General features: G+C 39.4%; 1 pseudogene; it reads right to left on the bottom strand.

Moving 5' to 3' along the window:
- Positions 1-4334: 4334 nt before the first annotated feature.
- The window catches only part of LOC132486765 (beta-citrylglutamate synthase B-like), a 76108-nt pseudogene continuing 63618 nt past the window's right edge, over positions 4335-16824 (bottom strand).

The raw sequence follows: 16824 nt of genomic DNA, 5'->3' as shown, positions 1-16824 counted from the left end.
GAATGAATGTGTCTCTAGGAAGGAGTAAGTGTAGAAAGGGAAAAAGGCAAAGGGGTGATTAAGTCCCGAGACATGTCAGCAGATAAGAGGTGTGATACAGGAAAGAGTCAACAGAGGGATGGAGAAGGGATGGCCAGGAAAACAGAGGAAGAAACCAGTGAATGAGGTGTCACACAGCAAAGGGCAGAGTCACTTTCAGGGAGTGAGCTGCCTTTTGTTCCAGAGATATCAAATAGGAAAGGGATTTAGTAAAATACCTTTGGGCAACAAGAGGTCAGTGTGTGAATCTAATGAATGGAAGGAGCAAAACCCAAATTGTAAGTGAGCAATGAGGGTAAGAAGTGGAAGAAGCAGGTGGGGACCGTAAGCATGAGGGGAAGGACAGAAATAGGACATTGTTACAGAATGGCAGGTTCTGATAAGTGCACATTTACCTTTTTAAAAAAATCTTTATTGGAGTATAATTGCTTTACAATGGTGTGTTAGATTCTGCTTTATAACAAAGTGAATCGGCTAAACATATACATATATCCCCATATCTCCTCCCTCTTGCGTATCCCTCGCTTCTAGGTGGTCACAAAGCACCAAGCTGATCTCTCTGTGCTATGTGGCTGCTTCCCACTAGCTATCTATTTTACATTTGGTAGTATATATAAGTCCATGCCACTCTCTTATTTCATCTCAGCTTACCCTTCTCCCGCCCCTTGTCCTCAAGTCCATTCTCTATGTCTGCATTTTTATTCTTGTCCTGCCCCTAGGTTCTTCAGAACCATTTTTTTAAAGATTCTATATATATATATATATGTTAGTATATGGTATTTGTTTTTCTCTTTCTGACTTACTTCACTCCACTCTGTATGACAGACACTAGGTCCATCCACCTCACTACAAATAACTCAATTTCATTTATTTTTATGGCTGAGTGATATTCCATTCTATATATGCGCCATATCTTCTTTATGCATTGATGTGTCAGTGCACACTTAAGTTGCTTCCATGTCCTGACTATTGTAAATAGAGCTGCAATGAACATTGTGGCATATGGCTCTTTTTGAATTATGTTTTTCTCAGGGTATATGCCCAGTAGTGGGATGGCTGGGTCGTATGGTAGTTCTATTTTTAGTTTTTTTAAGGAACCTTTGTACTGTTCTCTACAGTGGTATATCAATTTACATTCCCACCAACAGTGTAGGGAGGTTCCTTTCTCTCCACACCTTCTCCAGCATTTATTGTTTGTAAATTTTTTGATGATGGCCATTTTGACTGGTGTGAGGTGATACCTCATTGTAGTTTTGATTTGCATTTCTCTAATGATTAGTGATGTTGAGCATTCTTTCATGTGTTTGTTGGCCATCTGTATATCTTCTTTGGAGAAATGTCTATTTAGGTCTTCTGCCCATTTTTGGATTGGGTTGTTTGTTTTTTTGATATGGAGCTGCATGAGCTGCTTGTAAATTTTGTCTGTTTTGTCTGTTGCTTCATTTGCAAATATTTTCTCCCATTCTGAGGGCTGTTTTTTCATCTTGTTGATGGTTTCCTTTGCTGTGCAAAAGCTTTGAAGTTTCATTAGGTCCCATTTGTTTATTTTTGTTTTTATTTCCATTTCTCTAGGAGGTGGGTCAAAAAGGATTTTGCTGTGATTTATGTCATAGAGTGTTCTGCCTATGTTTTCCTGTAAGAGTTTTATAGTGTCTGGCTTTACATTTAGGTCTTTAATCCATTTTGAGTTTATTTTTGTGTATGGTGTTAGGAAGTGTTCTAATTTCATTCTTTTACATGTACCTCTCCAGTTTTCCCAGCACCACTTATTGAAGAGGCTGTCTTTTCTCCATTGTATATTCTTGCCTCCTTTATCAAAGATAAGGTGACCATATGTGTGTGGGTTTATCTCTGGGCTTTCTATCCTGTTCTATTGATCTATATTTCTGTTTTTGTGCCAGTACCATATTGTCTTGATTACTGTAGTTTTGTAGTATAGTCTGAAGTCTTGGAGCCTGATTCCTCCAGCTCTGTTTCTCTTTCTCAAGATTGCTTTGGCTATTAGGGGTCTTTTGTGTTTCCATACAAATTGTGAAATTTTTTGTTCTAGTTCTGTGAAAAATGCAATTGGTAATTTGATAGGGATTGCGTTGAATCTGCAGCTTCCTTTGGGTAGTAGAGTCATTTTCACAATGTTGATTCTTCCAATCCAAGAACATGGTATATCTCTCCATTTCTCTCCATTTTATTATTATTTAATTCTATAGAAAAAACAAGTTTTATTACATTCCTTTTTTTAAATGAGGGGAAAACTGTACAAATAAGCATGATCCAACCTCTGTTAGAGCTGGTTAATACTGATCTTATTGCCTTGAAGTCTCTCTAGTAGTGTCAAAGAAATTATGTTTAAGGTCCATCTGAAGGAAAAAAGCACTGGAGAGGCAATAAAGGACTCGGGTAAAAATTTTCAGAGGATTGTAGGGAGATGGAACTTGCTACTTAAAAAAGTTACGTTGAGCTCTGGAGCATCTCCATTTCTTAACACACCTTCCAAAGCATTTATTGGGATAGTTTTACCCATGTTTAAAGTCTCATATTATGTGCAGTTTGGGGGCTTTTATAAATTCAGAAGTAAAGTAATATAAAGAGTAGAATATTGAAGGCTTCAAAGTAGGGCTATAGGAGACTCAGTATTGCTAAATAAGTCCCCAAACAAAAATGTTCAGTCCACCCCACCCCAAAACCTATGTGTAATAGGAGAAAATGCACAGCAAGAAGCAGAGGAAAAGCATGTATCCTGGAATAAATCATACACTGAACAGTCTAGAAGCAAAGAGAAAAAGTAAACAACATACATATAGGGCTTCCCTGGTGGCGCAGTGGTTGAGAGTCCGCCTGCCGATGCAGGGGACACGGGTTCGTGCCCCGATCCCGGAAGATCCCACATGCCGCGGAGCGGCTGGGCCCGCGAGCCATGGCCGCGGAGCCTGTGTGTCCGGAGCCTGTGCTCCGCAACGGGAGAGGCCACAGCAGTGAGAGGCCCGCGTACAGCAAAAAAAAAAAAAACATACATATACACAAAAGCCTAAGAAGCAGCTATTTTCCTCATGTCTTTAGGTGAGTACCTCTACCCAGTAGATTACAGTTATGAAAACGACTCAGTTGTTTTTTTTTTAAAGTAACTATTTCCCATCATGCTCCATTTTCTAGAATCTTTCCTTTTTGATTGCTTGATGTAAACAAAAAGCAAAGCACATAAACATGCAAGCGTGCACATGTGTGCACACACACACGTGCACACACACACCCTCCTAAAATGTGAAAAACGTAGATATGTAACGCTGGTATTAGAAATCACTTCAACTTTATACTTAGGAACTTATAGACCCTTGATTTGTCCCCCAGAAATGTTTTTCCTTGTCCGTATTCTTTAAATGCCCAACCACCGAAAGAAAAAAGAAAAAAATAAAAGGCTTTAAATGCACATGTTTCAAGTCAGTGTCTTGTTAACAAAAAAGGTAGCATTTTCTCCACTTTGGCCATTGTTAAAGATGCAGGCCTAGATCCGTGAATGTTAAGACTAGCATATATTAAAAACAAATGCAACATTAACAGAGCATATATCTTTCAAAAAAGGATAAAACACTAACAGATACAAGTCAATGCACATATTTTAACTAGTGCAATTTTATCTACAGTGGAGTAAATGTTATTTTGTGTGCCAGACATTGCAGTACTGTTCATTTCCCCTTTATCATGCAAACATGCCAACTTTATCATTAAAAAAACCTTTATGGGGTCACATTCACGTTGCCCTCCCACCCATATTAAGGGGGAAAAAGTCAATAAAAGAGCTCCTCAAGATTTCATAAATATGAACATAAAGTTCCTAGATAATAGTGTATAGGCTGAATTTTCAGATTTGTATAAAAAATTATAATTTAGGTAGATGTCTTCCTCATGGATTACAACACAATGTGAAGTTACACGACTCTGAAATTTGTACCAACTGTACAAAAACAAAAGAAAGAGACCATGAAAAAATTATGTCCTTCATGGCCTGAGAGCCTACACAGTTTTGAGTAATTTAAAAGGGTAATTATGAGAGCCTGGCATTTTTCTGTATCTCACCTCTTCTGCTTCTCTTCTTTGTAAATCAAAGTCAGTAACAGGTTAGTAGCAAAGGTCTCATCTATCTCCCCCTTCTTCCTTCCTAACTAATCCTACTCAGTTTTCTCTCATCTTCCTGAGCATTTTCCATGAACAGCATTGCAAGTTGGTTTAAAAAATAATAATAGAAAAAGAAAACAGAACGAAAAAAAGGAAAGAAGAAAAAGAAAGCTTTACAAGGGTTTTGTTGGTTAATTATTTACTGGTGGAATCACTCCACCAGGAGTTTGATTTCATTGGCTAGCAGTTGGTTCATGTTGAATAGGCCCCCTGGGAGCTTGGTGAGCAGCTCTCGCTCCATGGTTTCAGGGTCGCTGTCAACAGAGCTGGAACATACGCTCATGTTATCGACAGCAGTGTTGGCTGGGGGACCCAGCTCTGGCTCACTAGTCTCACTGACCGTGGACACCACAGAGAGCAGGGACATAATGCCAGGTGAGCCGGCTAGAGGGCAGAAGGGAGGCGGCGTATTCAGCTATGATACCAGCTACATCTAGGTTATAAGCCTTATCAAAGGCTATGAAACCTACATTTGCATTGGCCTTGCAGACATGAAGGAACCGTCGTCTTTTATCAACAGGTCAATGCCACACACATCCATTCCCAGGATATCAGACACCTGGATAGCTAGCTGTTTCCCTTGTTTACTCAATGAGCACATCATCCCGACACCACCTAGTGAGCAGTTGCTTTGCATCCTCCCATCTGTTGAACAGCGTTATCATGGTGTCAACCACACGGCCTCCCATGACAATGACATATACATCACTTCCATGAGACTCTTTAACATATCTCTGAAACAGGGATGGAACTTCATGGCAAATAAAATGGCTTAGATCAGCCAAATCATGCTTATCGTGAGCCAAGAAAACTGCTTTGCCTCTATGACACCATGTATTCTTCACTAATATTGGGATCTCCAGTACGTCTGCTTCATCAATCATTTTAGCAAAATTTTCATGACCACCATAAGAGAAAGTATCTGGCAGAGGAACACCATGACCTGCCAACTCTTGAAACGTCCAGAACTTATTAACACAGTTTAGGATGTCTTGAGGTCAGTTCATCAACCTGCATCCCATCTTCTCTAGATGGTGCAAAACAGTGATGTCACTATCACTTTGTACCCAATGGGTTGGTATTCTCACTACCACCACCGGAGGGTAGGCAGTAATTAGTTTTCCATTGATATGAAGACCCAGGTTTCCTTGATGGATTGTTAGCACCACCTCATCCATCACCACAGCCCTAAAGTCCAGTTCCTCCTCACAACATTTGGTCTTTAATGCTCGTAAGATCTCTTTTTGGGGATAGTCTTCCCTGATTTGACAATCTGTCAAAAACCACAACTTGGTGGCCACAGAGCTACATATCTTGATCGGCCTGTTTTTCCTTTTCTGGGGTTACTTCCTCCTGAATATACACTCTTTCTAGGATTGTAGGAGCTCCCACAGAGTCTGAAATCAGTAGTGCAGGCTGACAAGAAAGGTCAGAAGACTAGGGCAGAAGCTTCAGTCCTCTGCTGAAAAATCTCCTTGTATGATCCTTTTAATGTGCTGTTGGATTCTGTTTGCTAGTATTTTGTTGAGGATTTTTGCATCTATGTTCATCAGTGCTATTGGCCTGTAGTTTTCTTTCTTTGTGACATCCTTGTCTGGTTTTGGTATCAAGGTGATGGTGGCCTCATAGAATCAGTTTGGGAGTGTTCCTCCCTCTGCTATATTTTGGAAAAGTTTGAGAAGGATAGGTGCTAGCTCTTCTCTAAATGATAGAGTTTGCCTGTGAAGCCACCTGGTCCCGGGCTTTTGGTTGTTGGAAGATTTCTAATCACAGTCTCAATTTCATTGCTTGTGATTGGTATGTTTATATTTTCTAGTTCTTCCTGGTTCAGTCTTGGAAGGTTGTGCTTTTCTAAGAATTTGTGCATTTCTTCCAGGTTGTCCATTTTATTGGCATATAGTTGCTTGTAGCAATCTCTCATGATCCTTTGTATTTCTGCAGTGTCAGTTGTTACTTCTCCTTTTTCATTTCTAATTCTATTGATTTGTTTTCTCCCTTTTTTTTTCTTTATGAGTCTGGCTAATGGTTTATTAATTTTGTTTATCTTCTCAAACAACCAACTTTTAGTTTTATTGATCTTTGCTATTGTTTCCTTCATTTCTTTTCCACTTATTTCTGATCTGATCTTTATTATTTCTTTCCTTCTGCTAACTTTAGGGTTTTTTTTTTTTTGTTGTTGTTCTTCTTTCTCTAATTGCTTTAAGTGTAATGTTAGGTTATTTATTTGAGATGTTCCTTGTTTCTTGAGGTAGGATTGTATTGCTATAAACTTCCCTCTTAGAACTGCTTTTGCTGCATCCCATAGGTTTTGGGTCATGGTGTTTACATTGTCATTTGTTTCTAAGTATTTTTTGATTTCTTCAGTGATCTCTTGGTTATTTGGTAGTGTATTGTTTAGCCTCCATGTGTTGTTATTCTTTACAGATTTTTTCCTGTAATTGTTACCTAGTATCATAGCGTTGTGGTTGGAAGAGATACTTGATAGGATTTCAATTTCCTTAAATTTACCCAGGCTTGATTTGTGACCCATGATATGATCTAGCCTGGAGAATGTTCCATGAACACTTGAGAAGAAAGTGTATTCTGTTGTTTTTGGAAGGAATGTCCTATAAATATCAATTAAGTCCATCTTGCTTAATGTATCATTTAAAGCTTGCATTTCCTTAATTATTTTCATTTTGTATGATCTGTCCATTGGTGAAAGTAGGGTGTTAAAGTCCCTTAATATGATTGTGTTACTGTCGATTTCCCCTTTTATGTCTGTTAGCACTTGCCTTATGTATAGAGATGCTCCTATGTTGGGTGCATAAATATTTACAATTGTTATATCTTCTTCTTGGATTGATCCCTTGATCATTACATAGTGTCCTTCTTTGTCTCTTGTAACAGTCTTTATTTTAAAGTCTATTTTTTTCTGATAGAGAATTGCTACTCCAGCTTTCTTTTGATTTCCATTTGCATGGAATACCTTTTTCCATCCCCTCACTTTCAGTCTGTATGTGTCCCTAGGTCTGAGGTGGGTCTCTTGTAGACAGCATATATATGGGTCTTGTTTTTGTGTCCATTCAGCTAGTCTGTCTTTTGGTTGGAGCATTTAATTCATTTATATTTAAGGTAGTTATCGATATGTATGTTCCTATTACCATTTTCTTAATTGTTTTGGGTTTGTTATTGTAGGTCTTTTCCTTCTCTTGTGTTTCCTGCCTAGAGAAGTTCCTTTAGCATTGGTTGTAAAGCTGGTTTGGTGGTGCTGAATTCTCTTACCTTTTGCTTGTCTGTAAAGGTTTTAATATCTCCATCGAAACTGAATGAGATCCTTGCTGGGTAGAATAATCTTGGTTGTAGGTTTTTCCCTTTCATCACTTTCAATATGTCCTGCCACTCCCTTCTGGCTTGCAGAGTTTCTGCTGAAAGATCAGCTGTTAACCTTATGGGGATTCCCTTGTATGTTATTTGTTATTTTTCCTTTTCTGATTTTAAAATTTATTCTTTGTATGTAATTTTTGGTAGTTTGACTAATATGTGTCTTGGCATGTTTCTCCTTGGATTTATCCTGTATGGGACTCTCTGCACTTTCTGGACTTGACTATTTCCTTTCCCACCTTAGTGAAGTTTTCAACTATAATTTCTTCAAATATTTTCTCAGTCCCTTTTTCTCTTCTTCTTCTGGGACCCCTATAATTCGAATGTTGGTGCCTTTAATGTTGTCCCCAAGGTCTCTAAAACTGTCCTCAATTACTTTAATTCTTTTTTCTTCATTCTGCACTGCAGTAGTTATTTCCACTATTTTATCTTCCAGGTCACTTATCCATTCTTCTGCCTCAGTTATTCTGCTATTGATTCCTTCTAGAGACTTTTTAGTTTCATTTATTATGTTGTTCATCATTGTTTGTTTCCTCTTTAGTTCTTCTAGGTCCTTGTTAAACGTTTCTTGTATTTTCTCTGTTCTATTTCCAAGATTTTGGGTCATCTTTACTATCATTACTCTGAATTCTTTTTCAGGTAGACTGCCTATTTCCTCTTCATTTTTTTTGGTCTGGTGGGTTTTTACCTTGCTCTTTCATCTGCTGTGTGTTTCTTTGTCTTCTCATTTTCCTTCACTTACTGTGTTTGGGGTCTCCTTTTTGCAGGCTGCAGGTTCGTAGCTCCCATTATTTTTGGTGTCTGCCCCCCAGTGGCTAAGTTTGGTTCAGTGGGTTGTGTAGGCTTCCTGGTGGAGGGGACTAGTGCCTGTGTTCTGGTGGATGAGGCTGGATCTTGTCTTTCTGGTGGGCAGGACTATGTCTGGTGGTGTGTTTTGGGGTGTCTGTGACCTTATTATGATTTTAGGCAGCCTCTCTGCTAATGTGTGGTGTTGTGTTCCTGTCTTGCTAGTTGTTTGGCCTTGGGTGTCCAGCACTGTAGTTTGTTGGTTGTTGAGTGGAGCTGGGTCTTAGTGTTGAGATGGAGATCTCTGGGAGAGCTTTTGCTGTTTGATATTATGTGGAGCCAGCAAGTCTCTGGTGGGCCAATATCCTGAACTCAGCTCTCCCACCTCAGAGGCACAGGCCTGACACCCGGCCAGAGCACTAAGACCCTGTCAGCCACAGAGATCAGAAGAAAAGGGAGAAAAGAAAGAAAGAAAGAAAAAATAAAATAAAATAAAGTTATTAAAATAAAAAAATTGAAAAATTAATAAAAATTGAAAAATTAAAAAGTAATAAAAAGAAAAGGAAGAAAGAAACAAGAGAGCAACCAAAGAAAAAAAAAATCCACCAATGTAACAAGTGCTAAAAACTACACTAAAAAAAAAACAACCCCAAACGGACTGACAGAACCCTATGACAAATGGTAAAAGCAAAGCTATACAAACAAAATCACACAAAGAAGCATACACATACACACTCACAAAAAGAGAAAAAGGAAAAAATATATATATTTATCTATATATTAAAAAAAAGGAGGAAGAGAACAACCCAATCAATAAACAAATCTACCAGTGATAATAAACTCTAAATACTAAACTAAGATAAACATAAAACCAGAAACAAATTAGATGCAGAAAGCAAACCCCAAGTCTACTGTTGCTCCCAAAGTCCACCACCTCAATTTTAGGATGATTTGTTGTCTATTCAGGTATTCCACAGATGCAGGATACATCAAGGTGATTGTGGAGATTTAATCCACTGCTCCTGAGGCTGCTGGGAGAAATTTCCCTTTCTCTTTGTTTGCACAACTCCCGGGGTTCAGCTTTGGATTTGGCCCCGCCTCTGCGTGTAGGTCTCCTGAGGGCGTCTGTTCTTCACTCAGACAGGATGGGGTTAAAGGAGCTGCTGATGCGGGGCTCTGGCTCACTCAGGCCGGGGGGAGGGAGGGGTACGGAAAGCGGAATGCAGGGTGAGCCTGCGGAAGCAGAGGCCAGCGTGACGTTGCACCAGCCTGAGGCGCACTGTGTGTGCTGCCGGGGAGGTTGTCCCTGGATCACAGGACCCTGGCAGTGGCAGGCTGCACAGGCTTCCGGGAGGGGAGGTGTGGATAGTGACCTGTGCTCGCATACAGCCTTCTTGGTGGCAGCAGCAGCAGCCTTGGCATCTCATGCCCGTCTCTGGGGTCCGTGCTGATAGCCGTGGCTCGCGCGCGTCTCTGGAGCTCCTTTAGGCAGCGCTCTTAATCCCCTCTCCTCGCGCACCAGGAAACAAAGAGGCAAGAAAAAGTCTCTTGTTTCTTTGGCAGCTCCAGACTTTTTCCTGGACTCCCTCCCGGTTAGCTGTGGCGCACTAACCCCTTCAGGCTGTGTTCACGCAGCCAACCCCAGTCCTCTCCCTGGGATCCAACCAAAGCCCGAGCCTCAGCTCCCAGTCCCCTCCCATCCTGGCAGGTGAGCAGACAAACCTCTCGGGCGAGCAGACAAACCTCTCGGGCTGGTGAGTGCTGGTCGGCACCGATCCTCTGTGCAGGAATCTCTCCACTTTGCCCTCCACACCCCTGTTGCTGCGCTCTCCTCCGCGGCTCCCCCCTCCGCCACCCACAGTCTCTGCCCGTGAAGGGGCTTCTAGTGTGTGAAAACCTTTCCTCCTTCACAGCTCCCTCCCACTGGTGCAGGTCCCGTCCCTATTCTTTTGTCTGTTTTTTCTTTTGCCCTACCCAGGTACGTGGGGAGTTTCTTGCCTTTTGGGAGGTCTGAGGTCTTCTGCCAGCGTTCAGTAGGTGTTCTGTAGGAGTTGTTCCACATGTAGATGTATATCTGATGTATTTGTGGGGAGGAAGGTGATCTCTGCGTCTTACTCCTCCATCTTGAAGGTCTCTCCCGTTTACCTTTTAAAGGATGTGTTTGAAAAAAAAAGGAAGAACCAGTCGATAAGCAAAGATAGAAGTTTTTTTAATAAAAAGATATAATTATAGAAAAAGGCATCAGAGGAGAGGAAAATGTAGTCCACCATGCAAATGAATGGAAACCTACTGATTTTTTTTGCAAATGGGAAGAGTCTGGACAATCTTTCCAAGAGTCCTTAATAGGAACTCCAGTGTTACTGATCTCAGTTTAAAACTGAAAATAAAATCCATGTTGCTGATCTCAGTTTAAAACTGAAAATAAAATCCATGTTTAATGTATCTAGGTCCTTAGAATAGGTTAATAAAATAATCTTTTGAATAAATAAAGGGTTACAAAATAACATTAGCTGGGTTTGTGGATTGAGGCATTTGAACTCTGGAGTTTTCAATCTAATTCCTGAAATTCTGATGCATCAGAAGGTAGTAAGTGACATTCAGAGTCTCCCTCTAGGGAGGCCAGCTCAGAACCTGGCTTGTATTTTTTCTCAAAGGTTGGTTCTGGAAGAAGATTCTACAATTTCTTTCAATTACCTGTTCTAGCAACCAAAAAACTTTGCAGTCAGGACACTGTTCTTTCTGCATATTCTAATTTCTTCCTGGAGCAATTTAATTCCATTTCCTTAGTGCATATGGGAAATACATAGCATTTGGTGCCAGACTTGAAGTAAGATGGATAAGTTAAAATAAAAACCGGCTTTTCAAAATGGTGGTGTAGCTAAGTCTTTTAAACTCGGACAGAAATGGAGAGAGAATTAAGTCAGGAGAGTGTGTTTTAACTCCAAGGCATAGAAGATCTAGGGTTTTTCCTCCTTGATGGAATTGGGGAATAAGAAGGTGCCTCCAGGTGAGTGTGACACAGAGGTTTCAACCTCAGACTAGATAGATCCCAGCCTCTTCTGTCTGGCTTGTTCTGCCCTCTCTCTATTTCTGTGGTAGTTGGAAGGACGTATCTGATGTCTCTGTTCTGATTGTCTGGCAGGAGGAGAGAGTGTCTGACTCCTAGTTTGGCAGCAAATGCTTCTGCAGTACCTCTGGCTTGTTCAAACTGACAGTGCAGACTCTATCACCAGCTCTACTGATTTGCTGCCTGATCATGGGTACAGTGAGGCCACTGTTCTCTTTACTGTCACCCTTACATCCTTAAAGAGTCATATCAAGTCACCTGTCAGATTTCTTCTTTCCAGGCAAAAATACTTAAGTTCCTGCAATCTTCCCTCAAAGATGTACACAAACATTTTTTAACTTTCAAAATAATTGAAACTAACTTCTATAACAAGGCTCTAACAATAACTTGATTAAAGTAGAAGCCACTTTCTTATTCCTTCATATTATATCTAACTAATACATTGAGGATCTAACTACTACTTTTAAAATTAAATGGCTGCTTTAATAATCTATATTCACTTTGTGATCCAAATGACAGGAAATCACCTTATATGACACTATTAGTAAGAGAAAGTATGTAACAATAGACTTTTAGACCAGGCCTAAAAGAAGACATAAAATAGATAAGATAGAAATAAAAGTTGTTAACCAGAAATTTCAAAAAGAAAGGCCTTTGTTTTATTGCTTGACTATTTTTTGTGCATTAAAAGGAGCTAATGACTCCCTCCTTTTTATAAATCACATCTTTCTTGGTACTCTATAGTTATAATTGCAATAAAAATTACTAAAATATTCGTAGGTAGATAGACTGGGAAGGACTCCACATCTGGAGGAAATGTCTGATTCTGGCACAGTCAAGGATATAGTGAGGAAGAAGAAACTAATATTGAATGATTGATAGATGATCCTTCATTACAAGACTAAAAGACAACAGAGCATTTCAGTTTTATACAATAACTCAGAGCATCATCAACAAAACCTTATTGAAGGTCTGGTGGTTTTAGACTCTCAGAGCCATCCAAACATATATCTAAGAGAGAAAGTGCTAAGAGAGCAAGTGATATATCTAAGAGAGCAAAACTCATGCCTGTCTGTGAGGGATTCTGGGAAGTTGGTAGTATTGGCTGATAGAGAAGAGGAAGAAGAAAGTCCAGGCAGGATTGGAAACAGGAGAACTGATCCTTCGTGGAGAACTCTCTATTACATTTTGTCCAAAGAGATGGGAGAAAGTTAGTGTGATTAATATTAGCGCAAGTATTCATGGAGGTCCAACTTAGTGGAGGTGTTTGGGTGGTTCAAAAACATGCCTGATGTACTTACTACATACTAGCTGCTGGGGATGCAAAGACAAATAAGGCAAATCCCTGCCAAAGAGAAACTTACAATAACAGAAATAGAAATGATAAGTAATATACAGGGTGGCAGAACCATCTGTGAATTAACTCTGTTGGTAGTGAATCTCCCAGCAAAGAGGGAACATGGAAGCAGGCTGATAAAAATTCAAAAAATTGAGGGGAGTCACAGAAAAGTGGGCTGAAATACAGAGCTGGACTCCATTCTCCAGAGGGAACTGGAGCGCTGAAGAAAAATTTGAATCAGAAGGTCAGTGATATGGATGATGCCAACACTCTTGGGAACAGAGAAAGGCTGTCATTCATTGACCACATTGGTATATACACTCATCCACACCAGTCTGAATGAAATATATTGCCTGGCATATCAGTAAACAAAGGATGTTGCAGCCATCAAGCCATCACATTATAGCTGCCCCTATGGTGCACCCCGAGGAAACTCAGGGTGAGAAATCACAGGCCCCAGATAGCTGAGGTGTATATCAAAGGAATGATTTCAGTGAGCCCAGAATCTTGCATCTTCTATACATAGAAAAATGATAAATTCCTTAACTTGAGATATCTTGTTTTCTTTAATTAACAGTAATGTTTAGATGTTCCAACTACCTGGTCTTTGTTGCAAAAACTCCTATATATCTTGGCTGCCCCCCACCCCACCCGCATTCTTCTTTGCAGCAGTCTCTCAGAGTTATTTGTGATGCTGCGTCCTGGGCTTAACTCCTCAGTTTTGTCTGCCAAATAAAACATAACTCTCAACTTTTAGGTTGTGTTTTTTTTTTTCCAGTTGACACCAGGTATCTGGTCTTTGCCAAAAAGACATATTTTAGAACTGGAGATTTCTGCTGCACTACCTGTCTTAGAGAGGAATGTCTCAGGAGCTGGGAGTAGAGCTGAGCTTGTTTGAGGTACACACAGTGACTAATGTGATTACAGCTGGGGAAGGGGGCTCACATTTTATTACTAAAAGAATAGTGGGACAGATTGCCCATAGAGGAGAGAGCCAGCACATTGCTGAATTTGTAAAGAAAGGTTTCAGGAAGAAATGAAATTAAGGTGGGTCTTGAAGAAAAGGGAAGGTGCCTTAGATAGGGAGAATAAACAGGGAAAGGCAGGGGAATCAGTATGAACAAAACACAAGAGGGGGTTCGAATGCACATAGTATGTATGGGGAATGATAAGTACATCAGTTCGGCTGGATCAGAGGGTTTGTATAAGCAAATAATAATCAAGTAGAGTGGAAAAGTGAGTTGGCGCCAGATTGTAATAGCCTTGAAATACCAGTCTAAATATTTTGGACTGTATCCTAGCAGAGAAACTTGATTTTTTCATTTTGGAGTTGAAGTCTAGCAATATTTTGAGAAGGTTATAATCTTGTATCAATGTATGGAGTGGATAAGGTAGAGGTCAGAATGAGAAGATATTGCCGTTAAGATACTAGAGCCTGGAATTCAGTAGTAGTGGTGGGAAAGGAAAGAAGGAGTTTTGAAAGGCATTACAAAGGAAGACTTGATAAGAAGTATTAAGAATTCCTCCAGAGTTTTATATTTAGGAGGCTGAATAATGATGAGACCATTGTCTGAAATATCAAAATCCAGAGGAGAAGCTGGTTTGGTGGGAAAATAATTAGCTTAGATTTAGTTGTGTTAAATTGAGGTGATAATAATACAAGTAATTATAAATGCCAGGTTTGAAATTCAGTAAAGAAATTAGGTTCAAGATGTATGTCTGAGAATCCTCCTGGTCGAAGTGAAAGTTTAAGCCCTGAGAATAAATGATTCTCTATGATAATATGTAGAACAGTGATTCTCCACCCAGGCCATGTATTATAATCACTGTTGCAGTGGAGCTGTTGTTTCTGCCTGCCCCCTCTTCTGCTAAAAGAAGACCTCTGTTCATTGTAGGAGCTGCCTTTCTTCCTCTCCCTGTGATTCTGGTGGTGGGCGGGGGGGAGGCTACAATTAGGGGGTCCCACTTCTCCATCATATAGGAGGGCCTGCAACCCAGTATGGACAATCAGAGCATCCATCTCCTAGATGTAGTGACCGGTCCAAATGTAGGGACATGACTCAGTATCTTTTTAGTATTTAGCCTGTAGACCAAGATAATGAGGGCCAGAGTCTTTTCTCTGTAATCACTAACTATGAATGATGGGAACCAAAATTTTCCTATATTCCTCTTTTCCACCACATAAAGAAAGCCTGCCTGACAATGCAGCCACTTCATAGGGAAACAGAGACAGGGTCCTAATGATAACATTTGAATCCCTAGAACCAGATGTTCCTGAATGTAGTCCTACCACATGTCTGCTAACATGGCCACTTCATTTATATGCTATCATACCACAGTGGGGGGAGGGGGACACTGACAAAGGCTCCCTAATATTAATTGGCTAAGTCACCTTGTTTATTTGGGTGTTTTGATCTTTGTAATGAGACAATAGTTCTGTATCTTGATTATAGTGGTAGTTACACAAAACTTCTCATGTGATAAAATGACAGATCTATACACACTCATTGTACCAATGTCAGTTTCCTGGTTTTGATATTGTACTATGGTTATTTAAGATGTAAATGAACTGGGAGAGTCTGAGTGAAGCTAATCTTTTCAACTTCCTGTAAATCCATAATTATTTCAAAATAAAAATCTTTAAACATTGCTGTTTATGAGACATTTAAATATAAGGATACAGAAAAGTGGGCCTCCCTGGTGGCGCAGTGGTTGAGAGTCCGCCTGCCGATGCAGGGGATACGGGTTCGTGCCCCGGTCTGGGAGGATCCCATATGCCGCGGAGCGGCTGGGCCCGTGAGCCATGGCCGCTGGGCCTGCGCGTCCGGAGCCTGTGCTCCGCAACGGGAGAGGCCACAACAGTGAGAGGCCCACATACCGCAAAAAGAAAAAAAAAAAAAAAAAAAAAGATACAGAAAAGTGAAAAGTTAAAGGATGAGAAAATATATTCCATGCAAATAATAACAAAAATTAAGTTAATAGATATGTTACTATCAGAAAAACTAAACTTTAAAATTAGAGGCATTAATGTGAGATAATGAGGGTCACTCCATGGTGGCAAAACTGTAATTTATTAGGAAACTATCTGATAACATAACCTCAAAATATATAAAGCAAAAATTGACTTAAAAGAAGAAATAGACAAACCCACAATCATAATGGGAGATTTTAACATACTTTTCTCAGTAATTAACAGATCAAATTGATAAAAAATTCAGTAGTAATATAGATCCTTAGGACATTAAATTAATATATGCCCAGAATTGTACAACTACAAAATGTATACATTTAGGAAAATCAACTCCCTACTGGGTCATAAAGCAAGTTTCAACAATTTTCAAAGACTGAAAGCATTCAGACTTTATTCTTTGACTACAATGCAGTTAGGTTTGAAATCACAAACAAGAGATAATTAGAAAATTCCATATGTTTGAAAATCGATAAAAACATATTTCTAATAGCTAATGTGTCAAATAATTCATAATGGAAATTTAAAATAATATTCACATTGGATGATGAAAGCGTTATATATCAAAACTTGTTTGATTCACCTAAAGTAGTATCTAGAGGTTGATTTAGTTCTTAATTGTTTATATAAGAACAGAAGAAGGACTAAACTAATGAGCTAAGTATTCAAGTCAAGATGTTAGAAAAAGAATAGCAGAGAAGAAAACCTCAAAGAAAATATCAAGAAGAAAATAATAAAGATAAGAATAGTAATTAATGAAATGGTAAACAAACTGACAATAGTAAGCATCAACAGGATAAAATTTGGTTTTTTGAAAGATCAATACATTTCACAAACCTCTGGCAAACTTGAATAAAAGAGAAGGCATATATAAATAATATCAGTGATTTCAAATAGAGGTTATTACTGCAGATGTTTCAGACATAAAGAAGACAGTAAGAGGCTATTAGGAACAACTTTATGCCAACATACTCCAAAATTAGATGACATAGAAAAATTCTTAGAAAAACTTATGTTAAGAAAAGATAAAATTCTTTTCACAAAGGAAAAAATACAAGCCCCAGATGGCTTTACAGGCAAGTTTTATCAAAC

This window comes from Mesoplodon densirostris, chromosome 3 (genome assembly GCF_025265405.1).
Source record: "Mesoplodon densirostris isolate mMesDen1 chromosome 3, mMesDen1 primary haplotype, whole genome shotgun sequence".
NCBI lineage: Eukaryota > Metazoa > Chordata > Mammalia > Artiodactyla > Ziphiidae > Mesoplodon > Mesoplodon densirostris.
Note: the sequence above shows the minus strand (reverse complement) of the source record. Positions and strands in the feature narration are given on the sequence as shown.